Below are 19,514 nucleotides of genomic sequence, written 5' to 3'. Positions count from 1 at the left end.
TAAGTGCTCACTTTCATCCCAAGCTGTTTTTGAAGTTTGTTTCATTATCTCGTAATTTCAAATGGACTATTGAGAAGGATATGAATATGCCTTGCAAACAGACAAAACAAAAACTGGACAATACTGTTTACTACCTCAGACCCTCTTACATCACACTTGATTATTAATTCTAACTTCTGTTCATCTTGCAGCATCCCGAGATTCCTCGGAAAACAAGATTTCACTCAATTTTGTTCCGGTGAATTGACCAGGACTCATTAAGGTGCCACAAGATGGTCAAACCAGAGCAGCCTTTTTTTCTGCATGTATGACCTATCTAGACCTATTCAGCCTTGAAGCTCAATTTCCGTTCCCCCGGTTAGTTAGTAGGAATCCAGAGGTCCCCGTCAGACCTAGTATTCTCTTGAAAATCTTCCCGCACTTACTGGCAGCCTTTGGGCAAGAGCCCGTGTTGGCATTCTGCCAGCTTAATCTAAACCAGTCGACCAATGACCCAATTTTTTTATATCAAGAATTCATCTGCTCTTCAACCTTTGGTTTACCCACAATGAATTGCAAATTGAGTTTCGTTGTAAAATCAATTTGCAATAACAAAGAACCATGCACTTGTTTCCCCTAATTTAAAAAAAAATTTATGTAGATCTGTAGATCCCACAAGAAAGCGAGAATCACCTACTTTCGGGAAACAGTACTGGATATGTTTGATTATAAGAGATGTTCTTTACTCCTAATAGTCATCTGTGCATCATTGCACAAGATGTATTCCATTTTACTGTTACAATTTGCATTTGCAGTAACACGTGACATTTGACATTTAGGTTTTTTCTCACAATACAGCACTTTCTTTCTGCTGAGTTCGACGTAAAAGCCAAAAATCAACACATCACTCACCATTTCAGTATCTGATCATGCATGCATTTCACTGGCACCTTTCCCAGAAGTAAAAATAAAAATGTTTAGAAAGACAAATATGCAAAAGAGAATGAACCAGCAAGGAAATGACGTGGTAACACTTTTTCTTTTTCCTTTTAAGGAACAAAAACAAAAATTCCTCTCTGTGTTTAAACATCCATTAGTTCCGCAAAAAAACTGAGACTTCAGGAGTGAAATGAGTCTTCTTGGCATGATGGGAGCGCGTTTTGATGGGCCATTTCCATGATTTACGAGGAGGTTTTATCACCAGAAGTTTTCTGATAGAGAACAGACCACGAATCGGGAGTTTGCGTTCCTCTTCTTCTTCTTGCTTTCACTAACATAACCCTAAGTCACTGCTATGCTGTAGATGTCGTCATCGACATTTCATAGCAGACAACCTTGGACGAACAACTGCATGGAACTACGACTGGAAAATTCTACGTCACGTATTCACTTCGTGGTTTTATTACAAAGGAATGCGTCATTAAATAGTATTATACTGAACAAGAGTAATGCATGGAATTGGGTCCTGATATTTATATATATGCATCAAAAAATCAATGAGAATCAATGAGACTTTCAAGCAAAGGAAATAATCAATCTAGCATTCATTAATTATACAAAACTGTCATAACATTAATGCAGAATCAAATTTCCCTTCAATTCTTTCTTCACTGATACACTCCAGGTTTCATTTTCTCATCAATAGCTGTAGAGCGAAAAATTGCAACAAAGAAATTTAATTTATGGTGTCATAATTTTGTCCCAATTCCCCGGTTATAGCAAGACGTATTTACATGAAGTAATTGCTTCAGCATGAAAGCTTAAATTGATTCCAGGTATTCATCATAATTAAGGGTTATAAAATCGTAAATAACCTTCATGTAAGTAAGTAATGAGATTCCAGCGACTTTTAAGAACAGCGTAGACGTTTCCGAAAAATAAATTACAATTACTTTGTCTAATGACTTACTTAAAACACAATCTTGCAAGCAAGAAATGTCCTTATGTTTTGAGTACCTTTGGCGACCGTTAAAGTGTAGATATGCTTACGTTTATGCTTCACAAGAGGGTTATCGGAACAGATCGATATTTCAGAAACTTACTAGGAAAAGGAGAATTAAATATAACCATTCTTCTTAGTTTAAATAAAAATGCTCTGTCATAAAAGTACAATTACAACTAATTTGCAGTTGCAATGGGAATTTAACTCCATTGAAACTAACTGGCAATAAAAATTTAGCTGTTATAAAACTTCACTTGTGATGAAAATTCAGTTGAATTCCTGGTGCAGCTGTATTTTCATTACAAACTGAAAAATCAATCTGTAATGAAAATAAAGCTGCACTAGGAAAGTTTAGTATACCTTAGTTTAACCAGACCACTGAGCTGATGAACAGCTCTCCTAGGGATGGCCCGAAGGACTAGATTTATTTTACGTGGCTAAGAACCAACTGGTTATCTAGCAACGGGACCTACAGCTTATTGTGGAATCCGAACTACATTATACCGAGAAATGAATTTCTATCACCAGAAATAAATTCCTCTAATTCTTCATTGGCCGATCGAAGACTCGAACTAGGGCCTAGCAGAGTGCTACCGAGAACGATACCAACCCTCCCAATGAGGAACTAGCTGCACTAGGAATCAAGTGTCATTGAAAGTAGCAACTGTTTTAAAGACATTTACCCATTGGAAATGCAGCTTATAAAATAGAATTGGCAATGGAGATATAGTGGATATCCAGTTGCAAAGACAACAATATTGAATGGCAATACAGCTCCAATGGAAATTCAGTTGCTGGAACAGCATTAAGGGCGACATCGTACACTCATAGCAAATACAGTATTACAGCCACAGTGGCATCGTCAGGAAATTACAAATGAAGATTCGATCGCATGTAACGAGTTCTACGTTGAAAGACTTTCGCCTATCAAAGAACTTTTCACACAATTACAGAGGAAGTCAGCAGGCGAAGCTCCTTTATAAAACACTCTACTGCCTATTATAAGAGGTCGTTCAGTCTCATTACTTGCTTTTCTTTCTTAAGTATCGCATTTCCTAATACTTCCTTATGCTGTTCGAAAGGAGGCGAGGTTTATTGGACGTGGAAAATACTCTAGAAAGGGTTCTGCAAGATCTAAGATCCCCATTCTATTTGGTGCTCTTCCGTCGAATAGAGGCAATCACACAGACACAGCAGCCTTCTTGGCAGCGAGCATAAATGTCAGACGCGTCGGTTGGCCAACAACAGAATTTGTCAACAAAGACGGATTGCTTTGCCGCGTCACCCTCGTTCTAATTACGGTGTTTGGGAATGACGCAATGTGACGGCAGCTTTCCTCCGCGCTATGTAATGCTTGGTCAGTGATTGTGGGAAGCTTCTGTCGTCTGAAAACACAGCAACGATCGACACCTCTCGCTAAGTAACACCTGATCCCTTGGAGGAAAGTTTTTCTTTCATCTTAGATTTCGTCTAACCGAAGCACTCCGTATGGGGGTAGTGACCATCAGTGCACCTCATGCGGTGCACTGTAGGCATTGCTTAAGGTCCTCTGCAGTGTCCCTTCGGCCCCTAGCTGCAACCCCTTTCATTCCTTTTACTGTACCCCCGTCTATATTTCATGTCTTCCATCTTACTTTCCACCCACTCCTAACAATTGCTTCATCGTGCAGCTGCGAGGTTTTCCTCCTGTTGAACCCTTTCAAACCTTTTTACTCTCAATTTCCATTTCAGCGTTGAATGATCTCATTGGTCCCAGGGCTGGGCCTTTGGTCTGAATCTTATATTCCAATTCTAGTTCTAACTGCAGCAGAATTCATTTACTTCATATGACCTTAAACACTTTATTGATTTATGAAAAGCGTAATTTTATGGTCATTAAACGCCTTGCAGCTCGGACTCCGGTAAATTATTATACAATAAATGTCCAAGTCACAGTAATTATGTGGTTTTGCAGATGTTTAGAATATGAAGGTTGTTAATGCTACTTTATGAGACAGCCTTGGCAGGTATGTGTCAAGTAACAATTATCATATGTGTATTCACTGGAAATATATCACTTACGCACAAGGTAGACCTTCATTGTTTTAAAGTATATATGTATATATATATATATATGTGTGTGTGTGTGTGTGTAAAGAATCCGATGGGTAACAGCCTGGGCGAAGAAGGACATCCTAAAATACTAAATAAGAGCTAAAAGGCAATACTTTCTAGAACTATATCCTTTGAAGGAAAGGGCATTATATATATATATATATATATATATATATATATATATATATATATATATATATATATATATATATATACATATATATATATATATACATATATATGTGTGTGTGTCTGCGCATGTGAAAAGATATATGACGGGGTGAAGGCTCAGGAAAACATATCAAATATAAACAGCTGTGGGGATTCCGAGAACCTGTAAATCAGCGTATTTTCTTGGTAAATTATGAAGAGAACTTTCCCCATCAATATTCATTTCCTGTGTCGATGTAAAAGTCGAATGACGCAGCCGGCATTCCAAAAGCTGAGGTCAGCGAAGTTGATCATTAAGGTCGCGTAGATAATATGGATCTCAAGCGGCGGCTGACCGCAGTAACAAACGGAAGTATTATTCCATTGAATTACTGAGTAAGTACGAATGACTTCAAACCTAAAATCATGTCTGTCTGTTTTAGTTTTCTGTAAAAGAAAAACTATTGTGCCGGCTTTGTCTGTCCGTCCGCTCTTTATTCTGTCCGCACTTTTGCTGTCCGCCCTCACATCTTAAAAACTACTGAGGCTAGAGGGCTGCAAATTGGTATATTGATCATCCACCCTCCAATAATCAAACGTACCAAATTGCAGCCTCTAGCCTCAGCAGTTTTTATTTTATTAAAGGTTAAAGTTAGCCATAATCGTGCTTCTGGCAACGATATAGGATAGGCCACCACCGGGCCGTGGTTAAAGATTCATGGGCCGCGACTCATACAGCATTATAACGAGACCACCGAAACAGATCTATTTTCGGTGGCCTTGATTATACGCTGTAGCGGCTGTACAGAAAACTCGATTGCGCCGAAGAAACTTCGGCGCATTTTTTACTTGTTTATTGATAACATCAATGAATATTTCAAGATGAGTGGCAGTTGCTAGGTTCATATTTTCTATATTTTCAAAACTTCTGACCTGAATTTGGGTACCGCCTAATTATTAATTAATCTATCTTACATAGGAAAAAACTGTCCAAAAATTTACATTTATTTTACAAATCATTCTCTGCAGCACCACTTCTCTTAATAAACGAACATATAAGTTAAACAATCATAACTACTATATATTGACAATCATATATTTGCTGAGGCAACTAAATCCAGGTGTGGATGATAACACTATTTTTCAAACTGAAAATAATGTATAATGTACATAGCAAAAGTTAATCAAATTTACCAGCCTGAACGAGAAATAAATCTATAACTCACTTCAAGACCCAATGTTATATGTTTTGGTGAAGGATCTGTTTTAAAATTTACCCGTTACTTCACGATAATAAGATCAAAATCCTTGACTAGCGTAAACAAGTAAAAAAGGAGCCGAAGTTTCTTCGGCGCAATCGAGTTTACTGTATAGCAACTACAGCGTATAATCCAGGCCACCGAAAATAGATCTATCGTTCGGTGGTCTCGGTATAATACTGTATGAGCTGCGGCCCATGAAACTTTAACCACGGCCTGGTGATGGCCTATCCTATATCGTTGCCAGAAGCACGATTATGGCTAACTTTAACCTTAAATAAAATCAAAACTACTGAGGCTAGAGGACTACAATTTGGTACGTTTGATGATTGGAGGGTGGATGATCAACATACTAATTTGCAGCTCTGTAGCCTCAGTAGGTTTTAAGATCTGAGGGCGGACAGAAAAGTACGGACAGAAAAATGCGGACAGAATAAAGTGCGGACGGACAGACAAAGCTGGCACAATAGTTTTCTTTTACAGAAAACTAAAAATTAAAATGTTGAGACTGCTAACTTTTTTCGTAAAAGTTGCAAAGTTTGTAATTTCTTCCCTCAAAAGATAAGTTTAGAAAAGTTATGCTAATGTTCATCTGTATTAGAAAACAACACCTTTTGTAACAACGGAATATTTCGTTTAATTTCAAAGAAACATCACTTAGGATATCATTCAAATCTGTTTGGCAAAGCAATGGGGACTTATTTAGAATCATGCTAACAGGTTACGTGGGTCAGGAAAGCACAGCTATGTCGAAACTCTTGTCAACCTTCTTCATGCAATTTTTCATCCATTGTGAGGAAAGTGACTTTTGATCTATTATTCATCCACCATAATTCACGATGGATATATGGTGAAGAATTGGCCTCTGAGTGTTGTTAAATTGGTGGCCGGTAATAAAGTCGCAGGAAAAAAGTTCACATAAAAAAGTCACAATTTTGGCTAGGAAAAAAGTCACAGGAAGAAAAGTCACATTAATTTAGTCTTTCGTTTGTGTTTTGACGGTCATCCCCAACGGGCTTGTACTAACTAAACACGCCGCAAAGGTGGATATATGCCGGGTTAAAACTATTGGGGGTCACGATTTAAGGAAAATTTTTGTGACTTTTTCCTGTGACTTTTTTCCTGTGACTTTTTCCCCCGTGACTTGTTACCTGTGAATTTTTTACTTGGATTCGTAAATTTTGGGTGGTTATAATGACTGGAACCTGTGAGGAAAGGAGGAATCCGTGATAAATAAAACGATGTAAAGAAAAACACAATTCTTTGAAATCATTCGTCTCTTATCCTTAAATCCTTTTTACCTTTTACGGAAACGACCAAAAGCTGTAATAGACGATTTAACGGTTATATTTAAGAGCGAGAGCTTATGTACCAAAAAATAGACTATATCAACACTTCACGTTGGAGTCATGTGGTGTGGTTATCGCCCTCAGTACACCTTCAGTGGCGCACTGCGGATACCAGCACTACCTACTCATTTACTGTAGCTTCATTCGAAAAACGACCGAGGTTAGAGGGCTGCAAATTGGTATGTTGATTATCAACGCTCCAATCATCAAACATACCAATTTCAGCCCTCCACCCTCAGTAGGGCCGTGGCTGAAAGTTTCATGAGCCGTGGCTCACTCAACATTATACGCTATACAGAAAACTCGATTGCGCCGAAGGAACCACGGCGCATTGTTTACCTGTTATACATCAATCTTCCTTCGATAAGGACTGCCTTCATGCTTTTATATCCTAAATTCAACTTCCATTAAGTTAGTTTACATCCGGAGGCCTTACCCTTCATTCTCTTCAGCATTCTCTGCAACAGAAGCCCTATATTTGATATTATTACTCCGTAATTACGCAGTACATTCATTAAATATTCGACATTGTTATAATATTTAGAAAGTGCGTTGATATATTGCAAATGAACGGCTTAATGTGAATAGATATTTTCACTCAGCATACATTTTTCAGATCGTAATGAATCAAATGTGCATATTGATAGCATATGAACATGAATACATGTATATTGGATGACGGTGGGATGAGAGAATAGGTGAATCACACATTAGATGAAGCAAGAGAGGCAACAAAAGGTGTACTACAGCAGATTGAGAAAAAGATTGGAATCCCCGGCAGCCAAAAATGGAATGCATGAAGGGACTGCTGAGCCAACTCTCTTTTATGGATGTGCGGATTATGAATGCAAAGGAAAGAGGTAAAGTGGAAGCTGCAGATATGAACTTCCCGCATGGTATATGTCGTAGGTCGAACTTAAAGTTGTAAATATGTTGGCGTATATGAAAGGATGGATCAGTGTTCAGAGATGGTTCGGATATGTGGAGAGAATTGCGGATGATAGGTTTATTAGAAGATTGCGTGATTGAGAAGTATATATAGCAAAGGAAGAGAAGAGAGTGACTTATAAAAGCTGAATAAATGGTGTGAAAAATGTGCTGGAAAAGGGGAGTCAGAACATCCAGAATACGAGAGAACTGGCTCTAGATTATATGTGACAGACAATGTGTTTAAGGATGCCAGACGCGCCGCTGATGAGCCTATTGTATTCAACCTTGTTGAAGATTTCTGCATAGGTGTTTCATCCACGATTCAACAAAGTACATACGATCCTTGGCAGTGATCAATGGAATTCATAAGCATTTCGTTAAAACTTCCACGTAAACCGTCGTAAATCTAAAACGATGATTCCACTCAGACGAAGCTCAAGCGGGGAAATGTTCTCGGACAAAGAAATGAAAACAAATCTAGAGTTCTAATTGCGCCCACAGGCCAAATTACAGTCAATACTTCCATCTCGAAATTTGAAAATTACATCCAGAAATCTTTAAAGAACATTACTCGAGTGACCTGTATAGATTTTACTCTCGGTCTCCCATTGTTAAACGGGTCATTACGTCAGTCTCTTCTTCTTCTTCTTCTTCTTCTTCTCCTGCTTCTTCCCGAGAACTAGTTCCTTTAAAAGGTATGAAGAAACAGAGTGCTCTGTCGTAACAATGTTTCATACGTCGGATTGCTCATGGGAAGGTTGGCGTTTTTAATTATCTTTCGGAGAGGGCAGATGATATCAAGGTCAACAAAGTGTTCTCTAAGAACACTGGACAAAGCAAGTATTTTTTAAGTCTCTTCAGACATATATATATATATATATATATATATATATATATATATATATATATGTATGTATGTATGTATATATATAATGTATATATATTTGTACATATATATACGGCGTTACAATTTCGTATTAAGAGATGAGAGTTAATTTTGTCAAATTTTTCCCTCTTTCTAATGATATCTCTGCTTCACTGTGGTGTTAAGAAGTACCAGATAATAATAATAATAATAATAATAATAATAATAATAATAATAATAATAATAATAATAATAATAATAATAACTAACAGATTTTGCTATTAGGAAATCCATCGTGTACGAATTTTTTTCTTATTGATTTTGCGTTTAGAGAAGTGGAATTTATATATACATAAATGTTTTAGGAAACGCAGTAGAGGATAGAGAAGTCCATATCCTGAAAACGATATAAAACGCAACAAATGGGTCTTTCCCTCAAAGCCCATTCTTCTGTGTCACCCAGTTTCCTTTTTCCTACTTAATATCATATTGATGCTAAGATAAACTTCATACGCGACAAGAGTCTGGTTGGTCCTCTTGCTTCATGGCCTGGTTTGTGTTAACTAAATTTTGGTGCTGTATTATTATTATTATTATTATTATTATTATTATTATTATTATTATTATGGCTGTTGTCTTATTTTGCTTTAGAGAGTCGACTGACGGTCAAGACTTGGACTATAAGTTGGCCGTTCAGTCGACTCTCTAAAGCAAAATAAGACAACAGCCATAATAATAATAATAATAATAATAATAATAATAATAATAATAATAATAATAATAATAACACAGCACCAAAATTTAGTTAACACAAACCAGGCCATGAAGCAAGAGGACCAACCAGACTCTTGGCGCGTATGAAGTTTACCTTAGCATCAATATGAAAGAAAGTAGGAAAAAGGAAACTGGGTGACACAGAAGAACGGGCTTTGAGGGAAAGACCCATATGTTGCGTTTCATATCATTTGCAGGATGTGGACTTCTCTATCCTCTACTGTGTTTCCTAAGACACTTGATTATATATAAATTCTACTTCTCTAAACGCAAAATCAATAAGAAAAACATTCATACACGATGGAGCTCCTAATAGCAAGATCTGTTGTTATTATTATTATTATTATTATTATTATTATTATTATTATTATTATTATTATTATTATTATTATTATTATTATCTGGTACTTCTTAACACCACAGTTAGCTCTTCGTTGGACGAGTCGGTAGAGTTGTGGCCTAGCACTCGCTAGGCCCGAGTTCGACTCTCCGGCCGGCTAATGAAGAGTTAGAAGAATTTATTTCTGGTGACAGAAATTCATTTCTCGCTATAATGTGGTTCGGATTCCACAATAAGCTGTAGGTCCCGTTGCTAAGTAACCAATTGCTTCTTAGCCACGTAAAATAAGTCTAATCCTTCGGGCCTGCCCTAGGAGAGCTGTTAATCAGCTCAGTGGTCTGGTAAAGCTAAGGTATACTTAACTTAACACCACAGTGACGCAGAGATATCATTCGAAAGAGGAAAAAATTTGACAAAATCAAGTATCATCTCTTAATACGAAATTGTAACGCCAGTTTTAGTAGCCATAATCAGCCAATCAATCTCGATACGGCAAGATGAACTCAAATCGTAGTTTCATAAACCGTGTAAGCCCAAAAATGCACGGAACTGAAACGATGTCATTCGGTAACGAGGCCATCAGTTAACGATGTCACCGAGTAATGATGCATCGGTCAGCTCGAAGCATCTTACGCATAAAACTGATGATGTCATGCAGATGTGAAATTTCTACATTTTTTTACTCACGTTTATGACACAATTGTATAATTCTGTCGAGGTTAAAGGCTTATCGGTTAAAGCAGTTTAATTAAATTTAACAGTCCTTAAAGATAATTAAGCTAAAAGTCTTTCAAAATATGTGGTTGGGTGTCGGTGGTGGATCATCCAATGACTTTCGAAATGGAAGTATACCTGCGTTTCTCGGATGATTTTTCTATCCATTTTAGTCTATAGAAAAGTCAATTAATCCGTCGACCTAATGATACATTAACAACAATGGCTCCATTGTAGTTACGGTCGATTCCTTAACAAATAATCGACGGGTCGTCTGTGATCATTGAAGAGAAACAATAAATAAAAGAGAAACAATAAATAAAACTTATAGCGTTAATAGATAGACAGATAGAAGGAAAGCTTATTACATAAGCCGAGATTATCATTCACAACATATTACTCTTTCTTTTTAATATTATAAACATCCGGTTTCTTCGTCTGGTAATGATGTGTTTATTCTGAAATATAAAATGTTTGCGTGAATCAAAAGGCGATCGACAGTTGACTGACTCAGCAATATGAGTCTCCCGGAGGTAACTGTAAATTATGTTGATGATGGTGATGATGATGATGACGGGACGAGGAGGAGGAGGAAAACGATCGGGAGAGAAGAGTGAAAGCGAAGAAGGAGAAGGAGGAGTAGGAGGAAGAGGAAGACTATGAGGAGAAGGATGGAGAAGAAAGAATATGAAGGATATGAGATGTAAACATAACATCGAAGCATAACGACATCGAGAGAAAACAAGTAATCGAGTTTTCTGTACAGCCGGCTAAGCGTATAATCAAGGCCACCGAAAATAGATCTCTCTTTCGGTAGTCTCGGTATAATGTTGTATGAACCGCGGCCTATGAAACTTTAACTACGGCCTGGTGGTGGCGTAGACCATATCGTTGCGAGAAGCCTGAATGGCTAACTTTAACCTTAAATAAAATAAAAACAACTGAGGTTAGAGGGTTGCAATTTGGTATGTTTGATGATTGGAGGGCGGATGATCAACATACCAATTTGCAGCCCTCTAGCCTCAGTAGTTTTAAGATCTGAGGGCAGACAGAAAAAGTGCGGACGGACAGACAAAGCCGGCACAATAGTTTTCTTTTACAGAAGACTAAAAATAAGGACGTCCATACGACACACAGTATTTATTAAATAAAAAAAGAGAAAGGGGAGAGAGAGGGGGGGGAGGGGAGAAGAAAACGCGAAAGGAAAAGGAGGAGGAGGAGGAGGAGGAGGAGGAGGAGAGAAAAGAGAACGATCCCTAGACGTGACGGTCGCAGAGACAATGGCCCCTGTCATCATTCGTCTTTGTTTGGGCTTTTGAAGACTTTGAAGAAGAAGAGGAGCAAATAACGCTTCATTATTTAGGAAGGGAAGACCTGTTTACCACTAGCTTGAGTAAGACGGCCCGACTTACAATGCAAATATAATGAGCGCTGCTATCTACAATGACCCGCCATGGGAATGCTGACGATCTCGGAGAGCAAGTTGCGTAATGACTTCCTTGTTGTGTAATGAATTATTTAACAAAGAAAAATATGAATAATTAACTTGAATTCACCAAGTAATATGAAGCCACATTTGGCTGAAATTGCAAGAACAAGTAGTTAGAAATCAACTGACCCCACGGAAAAGAAACTAGCAGTTTTATATGTATGGTTTAATGAAAATTTATATTGATTAATAACAAAACAGGTTTCAGACAGGTATTATGATACGCTTTATGTCTGGTATAGATCAGAGCTTCAGTTATATCAGATATTTATGAACGTTGGCTCATAATTACAAGCATTCATTGAAAGGTCTACTGTATGTGCATGCTTTAGTTGCAACTATGATATATATACTCTATATATACATATATATATATACATATATATATACATATATATATACATATATATATATATATATATATATATATATATATATATATATATATATATATATATATATATATATATATATATAAAACAGCACATTTCTCCAATCTCTTTTTAAGATTTACAGCATTGTAATTATGCAGATACACACATCATTTATAAATATATATAAATATATAATATATATGTGTGTGTGTCCAACACACACACACACACACACAATCTCTTTTTATATATTTATATATATTATATATATATATATATATATATATATATTTATAAATATATATAAATATATAATATATATATATATCGTGTATGTGTGTGTTTATGTATCATTACAATGCTGTAAGTATTCAAAAAGAGATTGAAGACGTATGTCGTTAAGTACACGCACCCAGGATCGCTGCATTCCTCAACCTTTACATCATTTACATACAAAAAACAAGAGAGGAGGTCATTTAAAACGCATAATTCTAGCCCGGCTTGCACGCAAGTATGCAAATCGATCTGCGGTTGCGTTCAAAACATTTTCCCACGACTTTGTGAGTTTCCGAAGCTCTATGAAGTTATCAACAGTACGATGACTGAGGAGAAATCTTTCTAGTGACAGAAATGATATACAATAATATCACGTTATATTCCAGCCAGTAATTCACAGCGAAGGGGGAAGGCAAATTTTGTATTCAGGTACTTGAGTGATTTTACAATAGTGGCAACTGAGTTGAGACTAACAGTGCAATGTACATGCCAGCTGTAAGTAGATACTTCAATAAAGTGAAGTTTAGACGCTAAAGTACTGGTATTAGGCGTAGTAAAATACAGAATTTCTATAGGTAAGATATTTTTACCATCAGTAATTGGATACTTCAATAAAGTGAAGTTGAGACACTAAAATACTGGTATTAAGCTTAGTAAAATAAAAAAAAAATATCTATCGGTAAGAAGATATTTTTATCAACTGTAGGTAGATACATTATTTTAATAAAGTTAGGTTTAGACGCTAAAATACTTGTATTAAGCGTAGTAAAATACAAAATTTCTCTAGGTAAATAGATATTTTTACCCACTATAAGTAGATACTTTAATACAGCGAAATTTAGACCCTAAAGTAAAAGTATAAAATAACGAAGTACAATACAAAATTACTAAGGGTAAGTATATGTTATAACGAAATGAAGTAAGTGCAAACAAAGAGTTAGTATCAATGAAGCGAAGTGTATTTGCTAAAGAGGCAGTTCTCATGTTAGCAGAGCTAGTCCAGTTGTCGATGATGAATTGATATGATGTCAAGATGAAGCGTAGATATTAGCAAAGATTTATACGCACAAAAGATTAGATGTATTTCTAATAATGAGATTTACTGTAGAAGAGACATGATCACGGGACATTATTATGCAAATTACAAGAGTTGATTCTTCTTGTAATTTATAAACAGTGGACTAAATAAGACGCTTCGTTTGTTATGTTCGGATTTTATCGAATAAATTCATTCTGTTTGATCACAGAAAGATCGTAATTTCACCTTTTACGCGGGAATAAGCTATCAGCAAATGGTTCTTTCTTCCATGTCCAAGATCAAATACATAATAATGTTTGCGATTGAACTTTTTCTATATATATATATATATATATATATATATATATATATATATTATACACATATATATATATATATATATATATATATATATATATATATATATATATATATATATATATATATATATATAGCCTATATATATAGTATATACATATATGTGTATGTATATATATATATATATATATATATATATATATATATATATATATATATATATATATATATATATATATATACAGTATATACATATATATATATATATATATATATATATATATATATATATATATATATATATATATATATATATATACCCTGACTTACCCTAACTTACTTTGTTTAAACAGGGTTTTAGTTCACGGAGTAGAACAGCGTCTGTGTGTTTACATATACTATGCATGTGTGTAAGTGAGAGAGAGAGAGAGAGAGAAGAGATGAGAGAGAGAGAGAGAGAGAGATTAGTAAAGATGATCAAGAACAAGATTCCAGCTGTCAGTCTGTAGACCCTCCCAAGACGACAGCTGATTGAGTGACTGATTAAATTATGCAAACTAGCAGCACAACAAGACGATGATAAACCAGTGAAATGAGAGCTGTAAACATTATCCTGACAAGAGAAGACCTTTCTATCTCAACTGCAAAAACAAAACGGAAGCAAAGCAAAAACAAAAAAATAAATAGTCTGCTTTCTAACACAGAAATTTTTTTATTCTTTATTCTATTGCCTAAATCTTTCAGGTATAAATTAGAAGAAAAATATACTTATGAATGACTTTAAAAGTGTAACTGCATTGCTGACTTTAAGGGTAATAATTTTCGCCTCAGTAAAATGCACATTTTTGGTTAAGGTTTGCGCGTTAAAAGATGAGGAAGTCTGTTTACGTCTTAGCAAAGTTGTACTGAAACAATCATTGTCTGAAGACATAAAACCCGCGTTAGAAAGGGGACGAAAAGGCAACAAGAAAAGGGAAGGGAACAGGGAAAGAAAGAGAGAAAGGAGAAAGGGGGCGCATGTCCGGAGAGGAAAAAGCTGAAGAGAGAGAGAGAGAGAGAGAGAGAGGAAGGTTATGCGTGAAAAGAAAAGAGAAGCGATAAACATCGCCTCCATATTCTTTGCTTGCGAGCACGAAGTCTGGAAACATAAAAATAAAAAAACAAGCTTTGAGAAAAAAGACGAACTGCTATTTGAATAAATTTCATATTAACCTTTTGGCACTTCTTGCTTGGTTCTCCTCTGACTCATCTCCATTAACCTCTCTCTCTCTCTCTCTCTCTCTCTCTCTCTCTCTCTCTCTCTCTCTGTTGCATCGTTTCATCATTCTCTTGTTCTCATATTCTCCTCCCTCTCTCTCTACTTAATTGTCTTTCCATGGTGTCCCACTTCCAAGTGATATTCCATTTTTTTTTTACTATTTCCCTTCCTTCAGAGAATATTTCCATTATTTATTTTATTTTTACTAGTTTTTTTAGTCTCCAAGAATATCTTAAGTTATCTGCAGACATCGATGATTAGCAAAGAAAATAGAAAATAGAAAGAGAGAGAGAGAGAGAGAGAGAGAGAGAGAGAGAGAGACAGGTTTACTACTATAGCATTCTCCTCACTTCCGCTTCGCATCCCTACAGTTATCTAATTCATTTAACTATTCTTTCTCCTCTGCCATATTCCTATTCCTTCTCATCTCTCTTATCTTCTTTTCTTTAGCATCTTCTTCATCGTCATTATGGTCGAAACGAGGTCACTGCCATTATCTTTATCACAGCCGTTAATCCAAATATCATCATTCCATTTACAGTAACCTACGTTATGGCCATTTTTGTTGTGACGCTGTTAACTCGTATTAACTAATCAGTCAGCTATCAGTAACCTTGCCTGAAGACATAAAGCAAAAATACTCATTCAACTGATGCTTCCTTAGTCTGTCACTGTCTTGGTTTTCTGCCTACCCTAATTACGGAAATGTAGGCTCTATAGCTTAGGTATATGATGTAGGCCTACTAGATATAGTTTTGAGATATTAAAATATGTCAGGCATATATTAGATTTTGATTCATTGGTATTAACGAGAGGTTGGATAATCTCCCCGTTAAAAGAAAGATTTTACGATAAGTGCTAATATAAAAATTTAACTTTGTCTGTCGACTTCTAATTATACCCTTTACCAAGGTAACGTAAGCGTTTATCTTCCTACATGCAAAATAAGAATATTATTATTAACAAAGTGCTATATCAAGGTCATAGAGAGCCGTCAAATGCCCCCTCCGCTTTGCTTTCAACAATTCATGAAACCTATTCTGATCATCTTTGCAAACCTTTCATCCCTTCGAAAAACCTACTCTTTCTTGCATCATTTCATAAGTTTTATTCATGCAAAATCCTAATCTAGTCTGTTTTTTTTATAGTTTACCTGGTTAAAGTCCAACAGTTCTTCTTTAGAAAAAATTCCATCTAGGAGATCAGCGCTTTTAAATTTTCAGATTCCACAGGTATCATTCATGGATTCATACACCCACTGCTGTCAAGCGCTGAACTGTATTCAACCGCTTTCCAGACTTAAATTTACTCTAGTTGACTTTAGTTTGATATCTCTATATGGGTGTCAGGAAATCTGGAGATTAAAGCCTTGACATTCTTGACCACTAAAAATTGCATTGAAGTTCCCATGAGTAGCTCGCATTGTAACTCAAACTTTGATTTCTGATAATTGAGTAGGTGCTCCAACCTGCGTACCCTAATATACTCGTACAGGTGTGAATCTTTTACAGCTTCCAGAACGCTCCTGTGTCCAGTTCCCCTCAGAAGCAGTTCAGAAGGGAAACGGTACAGCCGTTGTATCTCGAGGTACAACCAGCAATATACAAAATGTGACTGATAGATTTCATGGCGCATTTGATAAAATGAATTCAGATTTTTATTTCCGTTGTAATGAAATGAATAATCTTATATTCTAAAAAAAAAAGTAAGTAAATATGCACGCATAATGTGCATGCGCACGAGTGTTGAGAAAGAAAAAAATTATGAAATACTGTTTCGACTCCTCTGTTTCGAAAAAGAAAAATGAGAAATCCAAATGAAACAAAACTAGTTCCGTAGCAGAAAATATTTCTGAAATTCCTCTCGTTGCGCTAGTTTCCCAAGCGTCGATATTTACCAGAAAGAAACACAAAAGCTTCTGCTATGGTTGCCGGCCCATGCACGACTTGACTGTTGAATGATACAACATTTGACCCCCAGGACCAACAGAGAGAGAGAGAGAGAGAGAGAGAGAGAGAGAGAGAGAGAGAGAGAGAGAGAGAGAGAGAGAGAGAGAGAAACAGCATTCTCTCAGCCCGCGGCTGCTCTACTCTACGTCATGACTCAAGATTACTTCCAGCGTCTTTATTTTTTTTTGTTCATTCCGAACTAAGTTAAGTAAACCCAGTTGCCTGGGAGATTACGTCATTAGTCTTCGGTAACGAAGATCGTGAGGGCACCGCAAGTGGGCGGGAAGGGAATTTGGTAGGGGCAGAAGGAGGACAGGCGAAAGTGGCATTAAAAAGGGATCAAACGTTTCGTATGCTAGCCATTATCGATGGCGATGGTTTGGTGAGATGAGCAACGCACTAAAACCCTGGTAGAGTTAATTATCAAAGTCAGGCAAATGAACAAGCATAAAGATTGAGCTTCCGACAAGATGACTAAAATGAATAGGCTAGTTTTACATAAAAACGCCCCAAAAAACGGATGAGAAACTTAGACAGCAAAACAGGAATTCATCTCAAACATCCTCAAAATTGTTCAGTATATACTGTACGCTGGCTCTAACGAAAAACTGCTAAAGGAAAAAAATGCATAAAAGAAAACAGCCAGCAAAACGGATCCTGAACCTGACAACAATAAACTAAACCCCAACAGTATCTAAGCAAGTGGGCGTGAGGTCGGACCAGCATTTACGTAGAGAAGGCTGCTCCTTTTCAGCGCATGAATGGAGGGGGGAGGTTGGGAAAGCGCGGGATACCGGCGTTGCTTAAAACAAATGGGCTCATCAATTGCGCGCATTGTTGTCTCCTGCTGCCACGTCACGATTCCTTGCATAATTTACCTGAGCTCGAAGCTGCAGGGGTGATATCAGGTGATACGTCATTAACCACTTTCGTGGAATAACCATTAGGTGAGAGCTCGTACGTTCGTTCGAGCGAGCGAAGACGCGTTCGTTTGAATGTTTTAAAAAATGCGTGTACCTGCGTGTATTTGTCCGTAAGATAAGCGATGTTCTGTTATACAGATGTGTGAATATTGTAGCATCGGTCCTTTATGAACAAAAATAGTTTTACTTTCAATGAAAAGCAATACGTAGCTTTGAACTGGGTCTGATGTTTTTCTGCGCCATTTGGTTGATCTTTGTGTCAAACAATGCATTTTCCTGATGCAGAATTGAGATTTGGAAGTTTAGAATTGATCGAAACCTTCCTTCTATCTCACGTGTAGAAATGATGCAAAAAATTAATCCTTATGCAAAGCAGCTTAGATCAATATGTGATTAAGAGAACTAAAACGTAAAAATAAACAACTCAAGACTTTCCCCATTTCCTAAATAAGAATGTTTTCATAGAATGATTAGTAACCACAAACTTACAAAGATTTCCCGATAGCAAGAACCGAATTCACACTGTAGCAGATGAACAGAATGGAAAGATTCCAAAGAATTCCCAAGCTTCAGAGTTGCTTATGAAGCCACAGCTCAGCCAAAACAAGATAAACAACAACAATAGCAACGATTTCTTCTACATACTCTGCCACGCATACTTTCACCATATAGGTGTTCACGTAATTGCTGAATATTCATCCCTTGCTTTCTGTCACTCCTGGCACTCCAATAGTCAAGAATTTCCTGGGTCTTCCTATAGCATTCTCATACTGAGGACGTTCTAGGAAATACCGGCTTCTGAATATGTCTTTATTACTGGAACTCGTACAAACAACTGACAGAAAATACAAGACCAGGAATAGAAGTAAATATGAGAGTAATGAAGGAAGCTAGCTCGGAAGCATTGTTAATATAAACAAGTGCAGCTTAACAACTTAAAAGGATTAATAGCTTTAAGAATAACAAGCACTTCTGCTAAATAAGAAATTCTAAACATATACATATATTACACTTCCTCTGCTTACGGTTCTTTAAACTCCTAAATTTTACTCCCTTCCCTTTCAAAAAATCCTATCTTCTTTAAAACACTCTAAAAAACACTGGGGCATTTTCTTTTACTTCCTAGCTTTCCGATTTGTTATTCTCATTTCTCGCCAGTTCATTCGTTTTTCGCTTCACAAATACTTCTCAGCAGCTTCCACTTTTCCATTCCTGCATTATCAAAGTCTAGAATTTTTAATAAGTAAAATAAAGCAGTGCTCAAGCATCCATTTACTAATTAAAACCTTTTGCTTTCTTCGACACTACTTCATGCATTCTGTAGTGCCTCAGCTGCCTTTCCCGCATAGACAATGTACCAATCTGAGCCCACCTATCCATTCTTCTTTCCAACCTTTTGCTAATACTTCGTTATCCTGACTTTTGATCTATTCCAGTAAGACTATTTTTTGCAGACATACATTTTTTAACTTTAAATATTATTTTTTTTTTTTTACCTTCCACTCTATCATCT

The sequence above is a fragment of the Macrobrachium rosenbergii genome, chromosome 41 (genome assembly GCF_040412425.1).
Source record: "Macrobrachium rosenbergii isolate ZJJX-2024 chromosome 41, ASM4041242v1, whole genome shotgun sequence".
In the NCBI taxonomy this organism is placed as follows: Eukaryota; Metazoa; Arthropoda; class Malacostraca; order Decapoda; family Palaemonidae; genus Macrobrachium; species Macrobrachium rosenbergii.
Note: the sequence above shows the minus strand (reverse complement) of the source record.